Genomic DNA, 19,037 nt, shown 5'->3' on the forward strand with positions numbered 1-19,037 from the left:
TGTGTGATATACATATATATATATATATATATATATATATATATATATATATTCATACATAAAGAAGAAAATTTTCTAGTATCTGATAGGGAGTAATTTTCTGGATATAATGTTAAGCACCCTTATGTTTATATATCTATATATACATAATATTGCTATTTATAGAAGAAAAATATAAAAGAAGAAAATGTGCACGTGTTGTCTCATTTTTAAAATAGGAAATATAAACACGATTAACTGATGATGATTCATGAGAATGGCTATCTACAGGGGCTTGGTGGGAAAAGGTCAGAAGGAATGGATGAACAGGAACGAGTGAGAAAGAATGAGCAGAAACACATACTTCTTTAAATACACTCTTTTGAATAGTTCTAATACATAGGACAGTGGTAATATTTTACATACATAAAAATAAGATCAATGAGGATATGAGAAAAACCAAAATTGGAACTCAAGGTGTAACAGACTTGGTTTATGACAATGCAAAACATGGCTACAATATAAAAGAATTCGGAAGGAAGAAAAAATAGCTAACCAAACTAATGGGAGACATCCTTTTGACTACACATTTCAACACTAAAAACAAAGACCTATACATAAACACTGTGCTCTAATTAGTAAGTTTGTTTTTCACAGGGATATGGTTTAGCAATTATTAAAGTACTTGACGTGTATCTATTAGAAAGTCATTCAACATATTTTGGATAATGAGAGCTATGTTTCTCAGGGATGGAAAAAGGAGGCACAAATAAGGAAAAAGAGAAGAAAAAGATGGGTCTGTGGTGTTAGATGACTGCAAGAGGTATCAGTATGAACTCACGTTTATAGGCAGGAAGATGATGGATGGATGGATGGATAGATGAAAAAAAGAAACAAATGGATGGAAAGAAATAGATTGATAGGTAATAGATAGATGATAGATAAATAGAAGAAAGAAAGAAAGAAAGAAAGAAAGAAAGAAAGAAAGAAAGAACGAACATGCACATGTGTGTTTCCTGGTTTATATATAAGCATCACCTAACTGGCTTCTAAAGGAGTCTAGAAGCAATGACATCTCAGTAACAATAAGCACATTTAGCACCCAGACCTTGATTATAAATAGCATTCTCCAATAAAAGAAATCACATTTCCTTAAGGAATTGCCTCACTCCAGGGCTGAGGCAAGAGAAGTTTAAGAAAAACCTGAGGTATCTGTTAGGGTCAAAATGAAAGACAGTGTTCAAAAAATCATCAGGACATATCTAAAGACAGAAGAGCCAATTTAAAGAGACTACCAATCGAAAACTAAGGGGCAATTTAAGCAACAATAATGATAGCAATGATTTGTAACCCATGTGCTGAAACAAATATCCCTAAGTGTATACTCACATAAATAATAAGTAGGAAGAAGACAAAACTGTTACTGACAGTAGAATGCCAAATAATACATATCAAACAAATGATGGAAACATAAAAATCGCCCTTTGGCAAACACAATGGTACTAATCGTTGCAAGCTAAAAACACCAGTGTACATAACTAAATAGGAAGATGGCGGACTAGCTCACTTGGTCCCACGGATACACAGAGGCAACAACTACATCTGTGCAAATAACTCTGAAAATGACCTGAAGACTGGAGGAATGGATCTTCCACAGCTAATTTTACACAGAAGTCCCTATGGAAAAGCACAGGATGCGCACAGACACGGTAGGGAGCCAAACTCCCAACGTGACTAAACATGAATGGGAGAGACATAACAAATATGGAGGAGCAAGATGATCAGACCCCACATCAGGTATCCCTGGCACTGGGGATCCGCACTGAGAAGATGGGTTCTCATAACATCTGGCTTTGAAAAGCAGCAGGGCTTAAATCCATAAGCTTTGCAACTTAGTAGGTTTAACTCCAGGAGAAAGAGTTGGTGATAGGACAGAGTCTGCCATTAAAAAACCAGCATACTACAGGGTCGCCTGGGTGGCTCAGTCGGTTAACAGGCCGACTTCCGCTCAGGTCATGATCTCTTGGTCCATGAGTTCGATCCCCGCGTCGGGCTCTGTGCTGATAGCTCAGAGCCTGGAGCCTGTTTCAGATTCTGTGTCTCCTTCTCTCTGACCCTCCCTTGTTCATGCTCTGTCTCTCCCTGTCTCAAAAATAAATAAAACGTTAAAAAAAAATTAAAAAAAAAACAACAGCATACTACAGAACATGGTCCAAGATGCAGCACAGAAGGGAGAGACTGAAAAGTGCCTAGGCACACACAAAGATGTATTGATTATTTTTAAGATGGGTGCCAGAGGGCCACGGATCTGAAAGAGATTTCTCTAGTAACAAATGTACTGGAACACATTTTTCTTGCCCTCCCCCAGCCCAGATAGTAGGATGTTTGCAGGAGCCAGTTATAACACTCCGTATTTCTTGCTAATACCGTGTGCCCCGCGCCAACATTCTGCAGACCAACCTACCTTCCTCAGCAGAAGCCCAAAGTGTCTCCTGCCCCACTACATCTGGCAGATAGCCCCCGCTGAGACCAGGGTTTTTGCCAAATGATTCCCGCCCTGGGCAGGAGAAAAAAATAATCCCACACACCAGCAAGCCTGCAGTTCCTGCAGCCGGGCCCCTTGCTGTATTGCACAAAGAGCAAACCATGCTTTTTCATGCACCAGCAAGTGTTGTAGTATTTCACTATACATAGCCAGGCTGGGGGCCAGTCCCACCCATCAGTGAGCCCCTGGTGGTGGCTGCCGGGCCTCTCAACAGTGCAGGGAATAAACCCAACCCAGTGCACACACAGTAAGCAAAGGAGGTCATTTCAGCCTTCTGGGCTAAAGTCAAACCCCACCCACAAGCATGCCCAAAACAATCCTGGCTCAGCCACAACAGGAGCTCACACCCAGTCCACACAGGGGATACCCCTGGAGTGCCTGGTTAGGATGACTAGGGTGGGATTGCACTTCAGGGCACCACAGGATCTCTTCTACACAATACTACAACTTTCAAGACCAGGAGACATAGCTGAGCTATGCAATGCAAAGAACACACATGGAGTCAGACAAAATGAAGAGACAGAGGAATATGGGCCAAATGAAAGTACAAGACAAAATCACAGGAAAAGCTAAAGAAAAAGAAGATAAGCAATATGCCTGATTCAGAGTTCAAAGTAATGGTCATAAAGATACTCACTGGACTTGGAAGAAGAGTGGCTGAAGTCCGTGAGAACTTCAACAAAGAGATAGAAAATATAAAAAATAACCAGTCAGGGGCACCTGGGTGGCGCAGTCGGTTGAGCGTCCGACTTCAGCCAGGTCACGATCTCGCGGTCTGTGAGTTCGAGCCCCACGTCGGGCTCTGGGCTGATGGCTCGGAGCCTGGAGCCTGTTTCCGATTCTGTGTCTCCCTCTCTCTCTGCCCCTCCCCTGTTCATGCTTTGTCTCTCTCTGTCCCAAAAATAAATAAAAAACGTTGAAAAAAATTTAAAAAAAAAAATAACCAGTCAGTGCTGAGATGAAAAATACACTAGAAGGAATCAACAGAAGATCAGAGGATGCAGAACAGATCATTGAACTGGAAGACAGGGTAATGAAAAGCAACCAGGTTGAACAGCAAACAGGAAAAGAAAAAGAATAATAAAAAATGCAAATAGGTTAAGGGACTTCTGACACATCGTCAAGCATGATAACATTTGCATTATAGGGATCCCAAAAGGAGAAGAGAAAAAGAGGGCAGAAAACTTACTTACAAATAGCTTACAAAGCTATTACTTTGAAGAAGTAATAGCTAAAAAAAAACTTCCCTTATCTGGAGAAAGAAATAGAAATCCAGATCCAGGAGGCACGGAGAATCTCAAGCAAGATGGACTCACACAGGTCTACACCAAGACATTAAAATAGCAAAGATCAAAAGAGATAAACATCAAAGAGATAAAGAGAGAATCATTAAAAGTAACAACAGAAAAGCAAACAGTTACATACAAAGGGAAATCCAATAAGGCCACCAGCTGATTTTTCAGCAGAAACTCTGGAGGCCAGAAGGGAGTGGCATGATATATTCAAAGTGCTTCAAAGAAATTTTTTTAAGCTTACAATCAAAAATACTCTACCTGGCAAGGTGATCACTCAGAATGGAAGGGGAAAGAGATACCCAAACACAAAGAAGTTAAAGGAGTTCACCACCACAAAATCTTACAAGAAATTTCTTTAACTAAAAGGCGGCAACTGGATATAATAAAATAGGATAATTTATAATATGAATATAATTTATTATTTATTGTAATTCACTATATATATTATGGAAATATAATATATTATATGTTTATAAAAGAAAATATATAATAAAGGTAGTGGATTAATCATTTATAAAGCCAGTGTGGAAGTGAAAACACAAAAGTAGTAAAATCAATTATATCTACAAAAATTAGTCAAGGGACACAAAATAAAAAGATGTAAAATATGACATCATGTACATACAGTTTAGAGGGAAGAGTAAAAAACAGGGCTTTTAGAATGTGTTTGACCTTAAGTAACCATCAACATGATATAGACTGCTATACATATAAAATATGAATCCAAGGTAACCACAGGTCAAACATATAATAAAAACCATATAAGGAGCACTTGGGTGGCTGAGTCAGTTAAGCGACCAACTCTTGATTTCGGCTCAGGTCATGATCTCACAGGTTGTGAGTTCAAGCCCCACATTGGGCTCTGTGTTGATGGTGCAGAGTCTGCTTGGGAATCTCTCTCTCTCCCTCTCTCTCTACCCCTTCAGAGCTCTCTCTCTCTCTCTCCCTCAAAATAAATAAATAAACATTTTTTAAAAAAACATACAATCATTTTAGTTCATGCAGAAAAAACATTTGACAAAATGCAACCTCCATTTATGATAAAAGCTCTCAGCAAACATAACAAGAACATCTATGAAAAACCCACAGCCAACAGCATGCTCAATGATGGAAAAGTGACGGATTTTCCTCTAAGATGAGAAACAAGACAAGAATGTTCACTCTTGCTACTTTTCTTCAACATAGTACTGGAAGGCTTACCACTAGCATTCAGACAAGAAAAAGAAATAAAAGGCATCTAAACTGGTAATAAAAAAGAAATACTGTCACTACTCGCAGATGACACGATACTATATGAACAAAACACTGTAGACTCCACCAATAAAATACCAGAATTGATTCCATGCTCATGGATTAGAAGAATATTATTAAAATGCCCATACTACCCAAAGAAATATTCAGATCTAATGCAATCTCTATCAAAATATCAGCAACATTTTTCACAGACCTAGACCAAAAAATACTAAAATTTGTATGGAACTATGTAAGACCAAATAGACAAAAAGCAATCTTGAGAAAAGAAAATAGAACTGGAGGTATCCCAATCCAAAATTTCAAGATATGTTATAAAACTGTCATAATAAAAACAGTATGGCACTGGCACAAAAACAGATGTATTGATGGAGAGCCCAGAAAAAAAAAAAATAACCTCACAGGTATCTGGTCAATGAATCCATGACAAAGGAGGCAAGGCTATGCAGTGTGGAAAACACAGTCTCTTCAATAAATGGTGCTGGAAAAACTGGACAACTATATGCAAAAGAATGGAATTGAACCATTTTCTTACATCGGACACAAAAATAAACTCAAGCACGACTAAATACTTAAATGTAAGACTGGAAAACATAAATATGCTAGAAGAAACATAGGCAGTAATCTCCTAGCTATTGGCCTTAGCAACATATTTATGGATATGTCTACTGAGGCAAGGGAAGCAAAAGCAAATATAAACTATTGGGACTACACCAAAATCAAAAGCTTTTACAATAAAGAAAACTATCAACAAAATGAAAAGGTAACCTTACTTAATGGGAGAAAATGTTTGCAAATGATATATCTAATAAATTAAGAACATATTTACCTCAACAACAACAACAACAAAAAAAGCCATTTAAAATATGGGCAGAGAACTTGAATAGACATTTTACCAAAGAAGATATACAAGTGGCCAACAGACACATGAACAAATATTCAATATTCATAATCCTCAGGGAAATGCAAATCAAAACCACACTGAGATATCACCTGATACCTATCAGTATGGCTAGTATCAATATGACAAAAATGACAAGTGTTGGTGAGGATGGAGAAAAAGGGAATCCTCATACACTATTGGTGGGATTGTAAACTGATGCAGCTGCTATGGAAAAGAGTACTGGGGCTCCTCAAAATATTAAAAGTTGAAACACCTTATGATCCAGTAATTCCACTATTGGGTATTTAACTAGAGAAAATGAGAACACGAAGTTGACAAAAGATACATTCACCCTTCCATTCGCTGCAGCGTTATTCACAATAGCCAAGTTATGGAAGTAACCTAAATGTCTGCCAAGAGATGAATGGCCAAGGCGATGTGCTATACACACAATGCAAGATTATGCAGACATAACAAGGAACAAGAGCTTGCCATTTGCAACAACATGGACAGGCCTAGAAGGCATCATCTCCAGTGAAGTCAGTGAGATAAAAACAAACAAACAAAAACAAACAAACAAAAAAAACCAAACATGCAAACAAACAGAAACAGACTCATAAATAAGAGGACAAACTCGTAGTTACCAGAGGTAAGATGGGTGCAAAGATGGCAAAATAGGGAACTGAATGAAGAGACACTACTTCCAGTTATAAAATAAATAAATCATGGATATAAAAAGTACAGCATTGATGGGGCGCCTGGGTGGCTCATTCGGTTGAGTGTCCAACTTTGGCTCAGGTCACGATCTCACAGCTCATGGGTTCGAGCCCTACATCGGGCTCTGTGCCGACAGCTCAGAGCCTGGAGCCTGCTTCCGATTCTGGGTCTCCCTCTCTCTCAGCCCCTCCCCTACTTGTGCAGTCTGTGTGTGTCTGTGTGTGTGTGTGTCTCTCTCTCTCTTTCAAATATAAATAAACATTATTTTTTTTTAAAAAAGAACAGCATAGAGAGAGGAGTCAATAATATTTTAACAACACTGTAGGGCAACAGATGGTGATGACACCCACCATGATGAACCCTGAGAAAAGTATAGAATTATTGAATCACAATGGACACGTGAAATTCATACGGCTTTGTAAGCCAACTATACCTCCGTTTTAAAAAATTAAAAATTAAACAAAAAAGAAAAATCAATGTAATAAGGCTGGTGGATGAAAAAGTGATGAAAAAACAGGGTATTCACAGAGTCTCAAAGTATACCCACAATATTTGCATTAATTACAAAGAGAAACAGTAACTTCATTTTCTTAATGATTTAAAAGGTTATTTATTTTGACAGTGAGAGAGAGAGAGAGAGAGAAAATCCTAATAAGGCTCTGCATTGTGAGCACAGAGCCTGACACAGGGCTCGATCCCACACACCATGAGATCATGACCTGAGCCCAAATCAAGAGTCAGACGCTCAACCAACGGAGCCACCCAGGCGCCCCCTGAAAGCAACTTTAAAGCAGAGCAATCTGGTAGACGCCCCTTAACTGAGCAATCAGAGCCGGTGTCACCAGTAATGAGCCATCTTGGCATCACACGCCCTGTTATGTAACACACCAAGGAAGACACAACATCGGTTGTATTGCCGCCATCATTTCAGAGCCTTAATTTAATCATGAGGAGACTATTAGCTGAGATGAAACTGAGGGGCACCCCACAAAATAAGTTATCTTCCAACGTGTCAACCCCTTGAAAGCCAGAAGCAGACAGAGAGGAAGTGTTCCGGATTAAGCAACAATTAAGAATCATGACATTCAAACGCAGCGTGTGATCCTGGATTCTATCCTCGCTCAGGACATTTATCGAAATCCGAATAAGCTTTGTAGCCTATGCGATACTCTTGTATTAACGTTACTTTTATAGTGTGAAAATGCTATTGGGGTTATCAAAGGGAGCACTCAGCAACAGGTGGATGAAGAGTATACAAAAATTCTGTGTATTTTGTAAACGTTTACGAGTCTAAATGTTAAAAAACAAACCTTGGAATAACTTAAGGCTAACTGGCCAAAATAAGGGGCTAACAGTTATGGGGTTTTATTGAAAACTGGGGAGAAAAAGAGTGAACGTGGCAAAAGGAAATTAGTTTTCACTAAGCCTGGGAGGGTTAGCCACACTGTATTTAATACATTGTTCCTATAACCCTAGTAAGGAATAAAGGAAGCATTTTCTGAGCGATTCCTATGTGAGCTGGGTATCAGAACCCTAGCAATCAGAGCTGCTGTTGCTAGCTTGGATTTACAGATGATGAAACAGAGAATCATGATGTGCAGGAATCTGTCCAGTTCACAGAGCCAGTTTGGGAATGTAGTTCTCTTTGCTGGCAAAATTTACGATTTTCTACCACACCTTACCCACGAAGCAGAAATATACAAGTTTTGGCACGTTAAGCAATAATTAATACACCACATGGCTCCCCAAAGTGAAAAGTTAAAGGTGCTAAAATCGTTTTCAACTATTTTATAAATCAGAAACAAGCTCTGAAAAACGCAAATGTTCATTTTGGGTGACCTACATAAAATATCATTTCCCCTTAAGTTCCTTTTAAAGACATCCTTTGTAGTCATTTTAGTTAAAATTTCATAAACACATTTGGTCATGTTCACACAGAAAAGAAGACTGCCTTCGCCTGGGGTAGCTTATGATATTGTAAGGATAAAGTGGGGTAAATGTGGTGTGACAAGAGAAATATAAATGTGTACCAGGTAGATTGAAAAGAAGAGACAACACTCAGATTCTGGGAGAGAGAGATGCCAGAGGAGGTGGTATTTGGATGATAACAGCCATGGGGTGTTCTGGGCATCAGGGAAGACACCCGGATGCCTACTGCCCCCAACAACTTTCTTATGTTAAATTTCTGTTAATGGGGCGCCTGGGTGGCTCAGTCAGTTCAGCGTCAGACTTTGGCTCAGGTCATGATCTCGCGGTTTGTGAGTTCAAGCCCCACGTCCAGCTCTGGGCTCATGGCTCCAAGCCTGGAGCCTGTTTCGGATTCTGTGTCTCCCCTCTCTCTGCTCCTCCCCCACTCAGGCTCTGTCTCTGCCTCTCTCTCAAAAATAAGTACACGTTAAAAAAATAAATAAAAATTTTGACAACATCAGATGTGTGTTTGCTTGGTAGCATATTATGCTGAGCCGTTCAAAACAGACTTGCAGTCAACCTCGTCCCCACCCTCAGTGTGATTAGCCCTGGTCACAGGGAGACAGCCCCGTGGGTAGGGACAGCGTCAAAGGCCAAGAATCAAAGGGAAGGTCTCAGTGTTCTGTTGGATTTCACGTTAAGAAAGCATGTTTTGTTTTGTTTTGTTTTGTTTGACTCTCCCCAATGAATGACTGTATTTAGTCTAATTTTAAGGTTGCTATTATTAGCATGTTAAGAGACTTCTTTTTAAACTGAGGTATAGCTGACAAACAATATTATACTAATTTGAGGTATACAGCCTAGTGATTTTCCATTCACATACATTACAAAATGATCACTGCCATGATTGTAGTTACATATGTCACCAAAGTTATTACAATATCATTGACTATATTCCTTATGTTGTACTTTACATCCCTGTGACTTATTTTATAATTGCAGGACTTTCAACAGTGGCCAAATTATGGAAAGAACCTAAATGTCTATCAAATGACAAATGGGTAAAGAAGTCGTGGTTTATGTATAGAATGGACTACTACTTGGCAAGGAGGAAGAATGAAATATGGCCCTTTGTAGCCACGTGGATGGAACTGGAGGGGGTTATGCTAAGAGAAAGCATGTTTTAAATTAAGAAACTTCCAAACAAATAAATACATGGAAACGCCTCTGTTCATTTAAGGCCCATATTAGCAGAATTAATGCAATGAGAGGAAATTCTCCAGCTTGAGAACTGAGCAAAGGCTTCTCCCAGAACTGATCGTGCCATTTGAGGCATGTTATCCCCAAGGCAGTGAGTTTTGCAAAACCGATCTGTGAACTACACACATGACAATTCGGTTTCAGCATCAAGAGCTAGTTAGAAGTACAATTCTACGTCCTTACGGAAAAGAAAAATAATCTTACAAGCTAAGTCACTAAGCTAGCAATGTAAACTTACTGAAAAGACTGTTTATTACAGCGAACTTTTTCTTGTAGCACAGAGCATTTTCTTCCTTGGATAACCTAACGTGTTCAGGTTTGCAGGTCGAGCTTTCAATATTCTCCTTTATCCCACTGTGTGTGAATGTCACCCACATCCACAACAGTCTTTTAATCAACTTCATAATTAAAATAAACAGAAAACATTACATTACTAGACTATATTTTTCTAAGTTGTTTCCCTTGAAAATCACAAAATCACACAATTTAGGAAGTGTTTGAACCACATAATCAGTTGCGTTGTTAAAAGATGCTGAATTCAAATTTCTTAAAACTATACACATAGTACGTCGTTCTTTTGGGGCCTAGATCAAGGCAAAGACCGCTTTCCCAGTTTCAAAGAAAGACCAAGTTATCTCCGAAAACTCCCCGGTTATCTGAGGAATAAGTTCACAAGAAATGAACTAGCAATCCAGGAAGTTTAAATTGGTTGAGTGCATTCATATCTTTTGGCATAGATACAATCTTGTAGTATCCATTGATTGCAACAGTTGACATTCACTCTCTTAGAATCTATTTTAGAAAATAAACAGATGGTGGGTTATCAAAGAGGGGGGAAAGATGGCCCCGGAGACTTAAATTCTAAAAAAGCTAAGACCAAAATAGATTTTAAACACTGAGAGGAGAGCTCCGTTAACACCACCATATGTAGAAATAAACATTCTCTGAGTCAGTAGAAGGTGCGGGAGGCATGAGGAATTAGAACTTGCCATTTTATTCTTCCCTGTCACATGTGGATTCCCTCCCCCCCAACCTTCTCACCTGTAATTTGAACAAAGTCGTTTCATTTAGTCATAATTGGAACAACTTGGCAAGATCCCTTTGAGGCATTAAAATGCATTGTCAATAAAATATGGCTCCTCCAAAATCGTAAGAGCGCTTGCATGGTCAAGTATCTTTTTGTCAATAACACTGATTTTTGATAAATGTAGTTATTTCCTTTGTCACTTATATGATGAAACCACATCCATATAAAGGATGGCATAAAGAGGAGGAGGTGGGCAGCCAGGAAGCTGGGTTTGAAACTCATCTGTGTCCCACTACTGTAACTGGAGGATGAAAGAAGTATCTTAATAACTTAGAATCCTGTTTTCCTAACTGGGAAACACAATAAATATGCGAAGGACATGAGGACTGCCCCAGGGCAGACGCTCAGTGTTTGCTCCCTTCCTCTGGAGAGCACAACTCCAATTCTTAAAAGGAAAGAATGACTCCGACTTCAGCCAGGTCACGATCTCGCGGTCCGTGAGTTCGAGCCCCGCGTCGGGCTCTGGGCTGATGGCTCAGAGCCTGGAGCCTGTTTCCGATTCTGTGTCTCCCTCTCTCTCTCTGCCCCTCCCCTGTTCATGCTCTGTCTCTCTCTGTCCCAAAAATAAATAAACGTTGAAAAAAAAATTTAAAAAAAAAAAAAGAGGAAAGAATGAGCATCTAGAGTAGATGATTTTATGGCAGCATTTAAAAGTCTTTTGCATAACACCTAGATATTATCTAATTGCAAAAGAGAACAGAAATATCTAAAGAAAGACTTAAAAGACTTTCATTATATTCTCTTCCACTACTTGCCTCATTTTTACTACCTTCCCTGGAGGAGAGTATTTCACTGCTTATTCTTCTTTGGAGGTATCTTTCCTATGCATTTACATACATTTTTGCACGTTTGTTAATACACTGACTTTTTATGTTGATATACTGACTTATTTCTATTTTCTGATTGGCATTTTTTTACCCTTTATAACATCTAGTAGTAACATATGGATGGACCTCATAAGCTGAGCTGATATACACTATTTCCTTGATTTTGATCAGGTTTATTTGCTCAATAAAATAGTTGGATTGGTGTTTGTGTCTCTTCTGTCAACTGCCTGTATTTATACAGATGTTTCTAATTTATTTCAAGTATATGTATTTATTTTGAGAAAGAGAGAAAGGGAGAAGGGGAGGGGCAGAGAGAGAGGGAGAGCAAGAGGGGCAGAATCCCAAGCAGGCTCTGTGCTACAATGGTAGCACAGAGCCCAACATGGGGCTCAATCTCATGAACCATGAGATCATAACCTGAGTCAGATGCTGAAACTGACTGAGCCAGCCAGGTGTCCCTACAAATGTTTCTAACTGATTGGATTATTTTTTTCTTGAAACTGTAGAATCTCCTTATGTGTTCTGGGTGGTAATCCCTTTTTTCCCCATATTTTTAAATATTTCTAGCCTGTTGTTGGTTCTTAACTTTTTTAAAAATCATGTTTTCCTTAATAAAGGGTTTATCTTAATATTTTTATCATCAAACATGTATGTAGTCATGTCATTTTCTTCAGGGCTTCAGAGTTAATGACTGTCTTTATATTGCCTTACCAATTGAAGTTTTATAAAAATACACACTGGATTTTCTCCAAACATGTTGAGGATTATTTTATGTATTTGTTCTTCAACCCAAATGAGAATTATTTTGTAAATGTTCTGATATATTTACATAAATTACATTTTTCCCCAATAGGAGATGCAAATCTGCCAATACCTTTTATTAATCAAGCCCTTTCTTTCTTTCTTTCTTTCTTTCTTTCTTTCTTTCTTTCTTTCTTTCTTTCTTTCTCTTCCTACAAACTATTTCTTTTTTAAGTGGTTTAAATTATAACCTACACCATAGGTCAGAACCCTTATATTCTAAGCTGTGGTAACTTACCACCCACGACTGGATAAATGAAGGAAGGCGGTAGGTATCGGAATCCAGAGGGCAGGTGGAGGACACTATCATTCAGGGCTCTCCAGGGGGAGGTGGAACCACAATGGTTTGCAGCAGCTACTGGAGATGCAGGCCAAAGCACAGAAAGGTAACAATAGCTTGGGATTCTTTATTCTTCCTGCCTACTTCCCTCTCCTAGTGCTAGTCCTTGGAGAAGCTAGATATCCTTAGAGCTTTGGAAATTAAGCATACAGCCAGAGAGCAAGACATGTTCCGCATTCATATTTCTAACATCTAACTGATCTTTCGAATATCTTACACCCTGACATCCCTTTTCATTTGAGGGTTTTCTCAGTTCTGTAAGGGTAGGAAGAAGTAAAATTATGACTGGTCTGTATTGAGTGTCTGCAATTTCAGGCTTGACTTTGCGGTATTTTATATAAACAGAGTAGGGGCGCCTGGGTGGCGCAGTCGGTTAAGCGTCCGACTTCAGCCAGGTCACAATCTCGCGGTCCGTGAGTTCGAGCCCCGCGTCGGGCTCCGGGCTGATGGCTCAGAGCCTGGAGCCTGTTTCCAATTCTGTGTCTCCCTCTCTCTCTGCCCCTCCCCCGTTCATGCTCTGTCTCTCTCTGTCCCAAAAATAAATAAACGTTGAAAAAAAAATTAAAAAAAAAAAAAAACCAGAGTTACAACCAAGACATGTACATACTGTCATCCTCCCTGTGCGGACAAGGAAACTGTCTGGGATCAGTGGAGGAAGATTAAAATTCACACGAGGTCTTTCTTGTGTCTACTGTGTCAACATCATTCGATAACGTCAAACAAAAAATTTAAGTGTTCATTAAGAAAAAGGAAAAAGAAGAGAAAGGAACATGACATAAATATAATTTTCCCAAGCAGAACAATATCCATTATTTCTATAGGACAGGGTCAAGAGAGGTACTGATTACCCTCTCGTCAACAAGAGAAAGTTACACTAAATATGACTCACCAAGGAACTAAAAAAATAACTCTTCTTCACCTACTGATAGCCATATCTTTAAAAATTTGTTTCAGATATTGTAAACATTGATTTTAACTTTTAATACCATCTTTACAATTAAGACAAGTACTTGATGATGTTTAATAGAAAGAAATTTGTTAGTCTTAGAAGTCACAAATACAGTTTAAAGCTTATTATTTGCCACTAAGTTAGGGCTTAATAATGTGGCATTACCTGCATAGTATGTTCATTTACAGAAAAAGGAAAAGAAATTGCTAGTTGAGGCCTGTTACTACATTGTGTTATTCAATTTACTTTGAGAATTCAAATCATACCTAGGTGGATAGACAGATGGATAAAACAGAGACTTAAGCAAGCTTTTGCTATAATACTGATAAAAAGGGAATCTGAATTTTGTAGTCTCAACACATCCACTTAAAAATTTTGCCTTAATTTTTAAGAATTCTGACTGGTGTAATATTTAAGCCCTTGTAGAAGCAATGATAAGGCATGATTTTTATTAAATGAGGATATTACTTTTCTTGGCATAACTATTTTTTGGGATATGCCTAGTTCTTTTGTGATATGCCATGTTATTTTGGCTTCACATCGAATTCGAATATGAATCTATAAAACAAGAAGAAAACTTAAGGGGAAATTTAGTTTTCTTCGTTGGTAATGTTTAGGCATGGGTTATTTGTAAAAGAAAAATAAACATCTGGGTAAATGTATAAATACTACACATACATATGTATTATCTATTCCCCTCTCAAATTTGGTAGTGGGAGAGAATCCAAAACGTACGTCAACTTTGCAATCGGAAGGCCTAAAACGCATGTCTGAACAGAGAGGCCAAGGCGTTTAGAACGGACACTAGTTTTTGCTAGAAGTAAAATGCTTTTACTGTATGCCATCAAGACACTCATCAACTGCAGACAGTGTCCATTTTTATAAGTGTTGTAACATGTAGGTCACACCTGACATTTTCTGTGTCCTCGCACAGAGTCCAGGCCCCTGAGTGATGGCGTAGCCCACACAAAGGGATCGTGTGTGTGCAGACACAGTAAGCGAGTATTGACCAAATGCAGGTGTTGCCTGTGTGGCTGCATTTCAGCTGATAATAAAACACGTCTTTATGCCCGTGTTCTGTTACATCCAAGGTTGAGCATGGCTCACAAATCACACAGGAGTGCTTTGAATGGCTAATAAAGAAAGCCGGCTGAATGAAAATTTTTATGAAAAAATTTTATGAAAATTACCAAATTATACAGGCAGGAAAGCTGGAGAAACACGAAATAGGATCGATTTTATGATAGTCCTTTAACACCACTCTCCATGGGGTGTTAATTCAGATCATTGTTAGAAGAGAGGTGGAAGGTCACCACATAAAAATGGAATAATAAATATTTATATTTTATATTAACATTAAAATCTTTGGCTGAACAAGGATCATACCATGTTTGATTTATCTGAGTTTTAACATAACTGATATTCTAGTTTGATGAAATTAGATTTAATGTATATTATCCCAAGAATACAGTTATAAAATTATTATTAGATGGTCATTTCTACTTAAAAATAGGAAAGAGGGAGTTTTGTAGAAAACACACTGCCCCATTTTGGAACATCTTGGTTATATAACATCTGGCCCCATCTAGAAACATTTTTTTTTCAATTTTACTGAGGTATAATTGACACATAGGTACTACATATATTTAAGGTGTACAACTTGATGTGATGACATTTGTATACACTGTGAAATGATCACCACAAATCAAGATAATTAGTATATATCACTTCATACAGACATTACTTTGTCTCCTTCCTTCCTTCCTTTTGTGATGTGAACTTAAGAACTATCCTCTTGGAAAATTTCAAGGGGACAATATGATACAGTATTATTCACTATAGTCATCGTGCTGTGCATTAGAGCTCCAAAACTCACTCATCTTATAACTGAAAGTTTGTACCCTTTGACTAATGTCTCCCTATTTCCCTAATCCCAAGCCACTGGCAACAATCATCCTATTTTCTGTGCGATGAGTTTGAGTATTTTACATTCCCCATATAAGTGAGATCGTACAATATTAGTCTTTGTCTGGCTTATTTCACTTAGCATAATACCCTCTAGAGCCATCCATGTTGTCACAAATGACAAGATTCCCTTCCTTTTGGAGGATGAATAATATTCCACTGTGTATATATACCACATTTTCTTTCTCCATTCATCTGTCAGTAGACATTGAGGTTGTTTCCATATCTTGGCTATTGTGAATAATGCTGTAATGAACACGGGGGTGCAGACACCTCTTCAAGGTCCTGATTTCAACTCCTTTGGAAATATATCCAGGAGTAGGTTACCGTACCCTTTGATTTAAATAACAGTTTGAGGGGTCTTCAGTTAGTCACTGTAGATCGCACATGGCAATTTGGTTATAGACATAATAATGACAAACAACGCTCGACTAAAAAATCCTTTTCAGAGTTGCAAATATTCATCTGTTGGGGCTTACGTGCCTGCAGAAGAACGGACATTTGAAACAAATGCTTCACAAAATTTTGGTTGAGGGGCACCCAGGTGGCTGAGTCAGTTAAGCATCTGACATTTGATCTCAGCTCAGGTCATGATCTCATGGTTTGTGAGTTTGAGGCCCCGCATCAGGCTCTGCTCTGATGGTGCAAAGCCTGTTTGGGGTTCTCTCTCTCCTCTCTCTCTCTCTCTCTCTCTCTCTCTCTCTCTCTCTCTCTCTTCTTGTCAATTCTCCACTTGCTTTCTCTGTCTCAAAATAAATAAGTAAAAATAAATAAGATTTAATAAATAATAAATAATAAAAAGGATTCAATAAAAAAGAAATTTTGGTTGGGATAGCAAGATATTACTATTCATGCATAGCTACCAAAACATGAACTGACCAACAAAATAACTTTTCTTCTAAAGCTGAAGTGGCTTACACTAAAAAGGAGTGCGTCAGCCAAAATTATTAAATATCGAGAAATTATTTAGAAGGAGATGAAGACACTTATCCCAAGCACTATTTTATGTACTCGGGAATTAAATTTAAATGAGCATGTCAATAGTCGATTAAACAGAAAGAGCCATGGCACGTTAGGTCTCCTTGTCTAATAAAAAAGTCAAGTAAATGAGCATATTTCAATCACGCTTCCCTGTCGTGCCTGTCTGTGCACCAAGAGTCAATAGATATTTTGCTTTTTTATGTTCCCTATGGTTCCCTAACAAATAGAGTCTCATTTGTAGTTTCACAGAAAATATGAGATAATGATGTCTTGAGCGGACGTTAATGAACGTCAACAATCTTAAAATTTCTCATCTTATCAGAGCACCTTTTTCTTCTGAGGAAATAAAAGGCTTGCCGGCAGTATTTCATCGTCTGTGGCACAAGGGCAGGGCCTCAAGCAGCAGGATTGAGAAGTACATCGTCTGGGGTAGTTTTCTTTGTCCTGGGCATGCTTGCAGACCAAGACCAGCCATTTCAGCTGCTCTGATCCAGACCCCCATTGGCTACCAGGGTCTGGGTTCACAGCAGGCCCTCAAAAAATAGTTGTGAAAGAGACAGACCTTGTCTTCGAGGCAGCTTTCTTGTCTCCCGAACATATTCCCTTCCCGCTTTCTCAAAATACAGCACGTTTCTGCTTGTCCTCCTACGCTTCTACTTCCTCCGCAGATGCGTCCTCCACACCTGGCTGCCGTGTCTCCTTCACACCCAGCCCTTCTCACCCTGACACCTCCCTGCATTCCAGCCTCTCTCACCGATCCCACCGTGAATGACCAGATGACGCCTCTCGGGTCCAGCTTCTCCGGGAGGATCCCCCGTTGACTCACTACCACTTGCTGCCATGTCGGGGCACCTCCAAATCAGCAGGTGCGACCTCTCCCCTTCTCACATCTCCATCTCCATGACGAGTGACACCATTTGTCAAATTTCAGGGCGGAAACGTCAGGTTCTTCCTTGACAATCTCCCTTCCAGTCGCCCCTACGTCAATCACTAGCCCTAGGTCCTGTAGACGTTGTCCCCCGAAATAACGTTCTTGTCTCTCTCTCCTCTGATCCCCTATCTTTAACCCTGCCCAAGCTGCCATCGTCTCTGGTCAGCCTGTCCCTCACTGCTCTTCTGCAACGCACACCCTGACCCACATGCCTTGTCCCACACCACCTCCCTGGCCCCATCTCATCCACGTGGCCCTGGTTCCATGCTCTTGCCCCTTGGCTATTCACAAAGTCCCTGTACTTGCCATGGTCTCATTTACCAAAGGGGCTTGGCAGGGTGTCTCTGGGGGTTCAGAGAATCTGATTCTCTCTTCTACCCACCCCCTTAACTCATCTTTCAGGGTCACCTCAGGAATCACTTTCTCTGAGCACAATTCGCTGCCTTTTCTGCTGACGCCAAACTGTAACACATTACAATGCTTTTGCCTAGTTTACATCACTATTTGGTTATGAACATGCGGAGCACGAGCGCCCTCACGGCCTGCGCGGCGTCTGTTACGGCTCCACCCCCAACATTGAGGGCCCAGTACTGACTCAGCGCCTAGTACCAATGCTGCCACATAGGAAGCCCTCAATGAACATTTGTAAATGAATGAAAGGTTTAGCATATGATTGAAAAAAAGAATCAAGGAATTGAAATATAACATGTGAATCCAGTGTAGGCACATGATCATATGCAGCAATCTTAATCATAATAATACTTTGGCAGGAAGGTGCATTCCTCAGTGTTCTCTAGAAACTGTCATTTTCATTATGTCATGTGAGTTCATATGTTTTGAGCCAAAGGTTGGTCAACGATTTCGTTTTTGCGAGAACAATTATATTTCTGCCTCATCTTCAAGGTTACCCTTTTCTCCTCCAGAAAACAAAACAGCTAATGTTTTTTGGCCTTTTCCTTTACCCTCAGTTCTACACTCTGGACGGGAGATTTCAAGCACAGTGGTTTTAGAAGTGTAGTCATCTGTGGAACACAAAAGCAGTCTCATTCTCCGTACTTGAAATCCATTTGTTGATTCTTCCCTTAACATTGTTAACTCCATTCCCTTTGGGAGATAGTTAAGAATTATTTCCAAATCATTCAGTAATTTTTTAAGACCTGTTATCTTAAAAAATCCTCTATAAGAATATGATCTCCCAAGAAAGAAAGAAAAAAAGGGGAAAGAAGAACTCAGCTATTTCTGTACTTTCTCTCACACTTTTATTAGCTCTTCCCCCATATTACATTTATGTTTTAAAACTGGCATGATCTCAAAAACT

Source organism: Herpailurus yagouaroundi, unplaced genomic scaffold (genome assembly GCF_014898765.1).
Source record: "Herpailurus yagouaroundi ecotype Mexico unplaced genomic scaffold, PumYag 181, whole genome shotgun sequence".
Taxonomy (NCBI): Eukaryota; Metazoa; Chordata; class Mammalia; order Carnivora; family Felidae; genus Herpailurus; species Herpailurus yagouaroundi.